Here is a 5027-nt window from a genome sequence, read left to right on the forward strand (position 1 = left end):
TCAGGGAAGAAATTTAAAAAATGAATTCAATGAAAATTAAAACACACACCCGAATTTATGGGACACTATGAAAGAAGTGCTAAAAGGAAAGATCCTAGCACTAAATACCCTCATAAAGGAATTAGAGAATTCTCATATTAACAAATTAAAAGTACATCTGAAGGTTGTAGTCTCAATTAATCTGGACACTCGACATCTCTCAAACACTGGACCTCCAAAAAGACAGCATATACTAGGTGGTATGAGGACCCCAACACACATACATTAGAGGTCTGCCAGGTCTGTGTTCATTCAGAGATGATGCACCTAACCCTCAAGAGACTGGAGGCCCCAGGGAGTTTAGAGGTCAGGTGGGATTTGGGGTGGGGACATCCACATGGAGACAGGGGAGTTGGGGAGGAGGTATGGGATATGGAACAGTTGGAGGGTGGATGGGGGGGGATAACATATAGAGTTTAAAAAATAAATTAATTAAAATAAAGAATAAGCGAACATACCCAGGAGGAGTAGACAGCAGTAAATTATCAATCTTAGGGCTGAAATCAACCAATTAAAAACAACAAGGAGAATACAAAGAATCAACAAAACCAAGAGGTGGTTCTTTGAGAAAAATCAACAAGATAGATAATACTTAGCCAAACAAACAAATTAAAAATATCAGAAATGAAAGACATAACAACAGACATTGAGGACAATCAAAGAATTATTAGGTCTTAATTCCAAAGCCTATACTCCACAAAATTGGAAAATCTAAATGAAATGGATGATTGTAGACAAATATCAATTACAAAAGCTAAATCAAGATAAGGTTAGCCGTCTGAATAGTCCTTTAACCCATAAGAAAACAGAAGCACTAATTCAAAAGCTCTGAACTACACATGCCCTGTACCAGATAGTTTTACTGCAGAAATTTCAAAAATGAGCTAAGTTCGATACTCCTCAAAATACATCACAAAATAAAAACAGAAGGAACTCTGCCAAACTCATTCTATAAGGTCACAGTCATCCTGATACCTAAAACACACAGTCTTAAAAATGAAAGAGAAATTCAGACACTTTTCCCTTATGAACACTGATGTACAAATACTCAATAAAACAGTCACTCACAATCTTTCTGATCTGAGATGGTGTCCTGAGGAGACCTTGGGCACTAGCTTTGCAACCAGTCCCACAACACCCAGAGGAAGATCCATTCCCAGGTACTCAGACAAGCCCAGAATTATAGGTGACAAGGCCACAACACAGTAACTGGGACCCCTGGGATCCAGGGACATAGGAACCCCTGCCTGGCCAGGGACAATGGCTACTTCTGATCTGAGCCAGTGCCCTAAGGAGACTTTGGGTGCTAGGTCTGCACACAGTATCACAACACCCAAAGAATGCTAGAATCCCAAGAGCTTGACACACCCAGGATCTCAGTATCAAAGGATCACAGAATCACAGAGACAGCTAGACTCTTAGGAGTTCTGACACAATCCATATCACAGGAGGGACAGGCTCCAGTCAGAGACAGCTAGGACAGGTAGCACTAGAGATAACCAGATGGCTAGAGGCCATCATGACATATTCATGCCTTTAAAACCAGTACCACCTGGGTGACTCTTACACATTACCAAGTTCAGCTGCAGCACTAGGTACTGTAAGATCCTGCCAGAATGTAAAAGTTTACAGAAGCCCTGAAATTGGCAAAATAGATTTCATTGTTAGCAGAACTAGCTTCACTGATTTAGAGAAAAAGAGGTGCACAATGCTCTCGACGCTCCTTGAATCCGTGTGTCTGCCAATGTTCTGACCATTCCTTGAACCCAGGTGTGTGCCCACTGCTGCACCTCACTGCCAGGTGTTTGTGATACTGGTTGCTGGGGAAGAGTCAGAAAATCTCCCCAGCAACCACAGCCGGGGCCAATCTGGAGTTGCTGCACCTGCACCAGCCTCTTTCCTTGTACCCCCCATACCCATTTCTTGAGAAGATTGGGAAATCCCCTACTCCCTCCTTCTCCTTTCCCCCTGAGGGCCTATAAAAACTGGGGCCCCTTTCCCCTCAGGGTCGACTCCTCTACCCCTGCATGGGATATGAGTTGTCCCCAGAGCTCTGGCTTTCCATGAATAAAGCCTCATGTGATTTGCATCAAATTTGGTCTCTCATGAGTTCTTGGGGGTCTGCTATTATCCCGAGGCTTGAGCGAGGGGCTCCTCTTGGGGTCTTTCAGTACACCCTTGGCTATCTCTGGAACACAGCTTCTTTGTGCTCCCAGAAAAGAACTCTCAGATTTCAATTTAGTGATGCTAGTCTCTTCTTAATCATTGCTAATGTTTTAGCTCCAGCTAACCAGCATCAATTGTCCCAGTAGTTCCTTCCATTCTTAACTCTAGAGCCAGAGCCACATGGCTGAAGCTGCCAAATTCTGCTGCTTAGAGGAACTAGAACTTGATCCCCTTGTACTATTACATTATCACTGGCTTTATGTTTTCTAAATCCTTCACTGCCTAAGCTTGGCTATCCTGGTTCTTGCTCTGTAGATTGACCTTGAATGCAGAGATCAGCATGCATGTCTCATGGGATTAAATGTGTATACCACCATGCCTGGATCTAAATTCAGCTGGGTAGGATCTTGCCCCAAGATCCCACTCCCTTAATCTGTTATTTCCTAGAACACAGGATTTTGCTCCATTTCACTTCCTGGTATGCCTTTAATACTCGAACCATATATTTTATATTTTGCCTTTNTAAGCTTGCTATGCTTGTTCGAACTTCTCTTTGTGAGACTTAACTAGAGAACAAAGTCTCTGCTGGGCTTTTCTGAAACTTCCTTTGTCAATTCAATTAATCCAAGTCTCTTCACCTTAGCCTCAGGCAGACTTTTCAGACAAGGGCAATAATTAGCCAAAATACCACATAAACAGTCCTTATGCCACATACTGAAATTCTTCTCCTTTGAAATGTCTTGGGTCAGGTCAACACGGTTCAAATTACTCCCAGCAACAAAGGCTTCCATATTCCTACTAGGATGACCCATTAAGCCCCATTTAAAGCATTCCACTGAGTTCCAAATCCAATGTCCAAAAATCAACATTCTTTCAAATAAAAGCACGGTCAGGCCTATCACAGCAATACCTCAATCACTGTACCAACTTCTGACTTAGTTACTGTTTTACTGCTGTGAACAGACACCATGATCAAGGCAAGTCTTATAAAAACAACATTTCATTGGGGCTGGCTTACAGGCTCAGAGGTTCAGTCCATTATCATCAAGGTGGGGGCATGGCAGCATCCAGGCAGGCCAGGCACAAGCAGATCTGAAAGTTCTACATCTTCACCCAAAGGCTGCTAGTGGAAGACTGACTCCCAGGTAACTAGGGTTAGGGTCTTAAGTCCACACCCACAGTGACACACCTACTCCAACCACGTCACACCTATTCCAACAAGGCCACACCTCCAAATGGTCCATGAATATACAAACCATGACACTCCCTTAAAGAAATACATGAGAACACAGGTGAACAGATAGAAGCCCTTAAACAGGAAACTTAAAAATCCCTCAGAATTACAGGAAAACATAAACAGGTGGAAGTATTGAACAAAATCATCCAGTCTTTAAAAATGGAAATGAAAACAATAAAGAAATCACAAGGGAGACAACACTGGAGATAAAAAAAAAACTAGGTAAGAGATCAGGAGTCACAGATGCAAGCATCACCAACAGAATACAAGAGATAGAAGAGATAATCTCAGGTGCATAAGATACCATAGAAAACATTGACACAACAGTTAAAGACAATCCAAAATGCAAAAATCTCCTAATCCAAAACATCCAGGAAATCAAGGACACAATGAGGAGATGAAAGCTAAGGAAAATAGCTATAAAAGAGAGTGAAGATTCCCATATTAAAGGGTCAGTAAATATCTTCAACAAAATTATAGAAAACTTCCCTAACCTAAAGAAAGAGAAGCCCATGAACATACAAGAAACCTACAGAACTCTAAATAGTTTGGAACAGAAAAGATATTCCACCCATCACATAATAATAAACACAACAAATGTACAAAACAAAGAATGAATATTAAAAGCAGTAAAGGAAAAGGCCAAATAACATATAAAAGCAGACCTATCAAAATTACACAAGACTTCTCACCAGAAACTATAAAAGCCAGAAGATCCTTGGAAGATGTCATTCAGACCATAAGAGAACACAAAAGCAAGTCCAGGCTACTATACCAAGCAAAACTCTCTATTAACATACATGGAGAAATCAAGATATTTCATGACCAAAAGAAATTTACACAATATCTTTCCACAAATCCAGCCCTACAAAGAATAACTGATGCCAAATTAAAACACAAGGAGGGAAACTACACCCTAGCAAAAGCAAGAAAGTAATCTTTCCACAAACCCAAAAGAAGATAGCCACACGCTCTGGATGGCCTTTCCTTCAGTCTCTGCTCTATGCTTTGTCTCCATATTTGCTTCTGTATTTCTAGGATTGAGTTGATTGACAACAACTAGCCATCACAAGAATGGTATACCGGCTCAGGAGAAGGGAGCACCATCTTGGATTCGGGACTCTGCCGAACTTAGGAACTTAGTCTGCACAGGTGAGAGTGTGCACCACAGAGGCAGACAGCTTCTGGGACAGGCAGGAGCCACAGAGCCACTGAGGCAGCACCCTTTTGGGGCCGCAGACATCCTGCACCCTCTCAGCCTGAGGCCAGTGGTCCCGCCCTGCACGGGAGCCCTCTGCCTCAGGAGAAGGGAGTGCCATCTTGGATCCAGGACTCCACCGAACTTAGGAACTTAGTATGCACAGGTGAGAGTGTGCACCACAGAAGCTGACAGCTTCTGTGACCTGCCAAAGCAACACAGCATCTGGGAAAGGTCATGTTTTGGGCCTTCTTCTTCAGCCAGGAGGAGGTCCAAACACCAGATATCTGTGCACCTTCCCTGTAAGAGGAGAACTTGTCAGCAGAGAGTGCTCTAACCACTGAAACTCAGAGGAGAGAGCCTGTCTCCCAGGTCTGCTGATAGACG

The sequence above is a fragment of the Mus caroli genome, chromosome 9 (genome assembly GCF_900094665.2).
Source record: "Mus caroli chromosome 9, CAROLI_EIJ_v1.1, whole genome shotgun sequence".
In the NCBI taxonomy this organism is placed as follows: domain Eukaryota; kingdom Metazoa; phylum Chordata; class Mammalia; order Rodentia; family Muridae; genus Mus; species Mus caroli.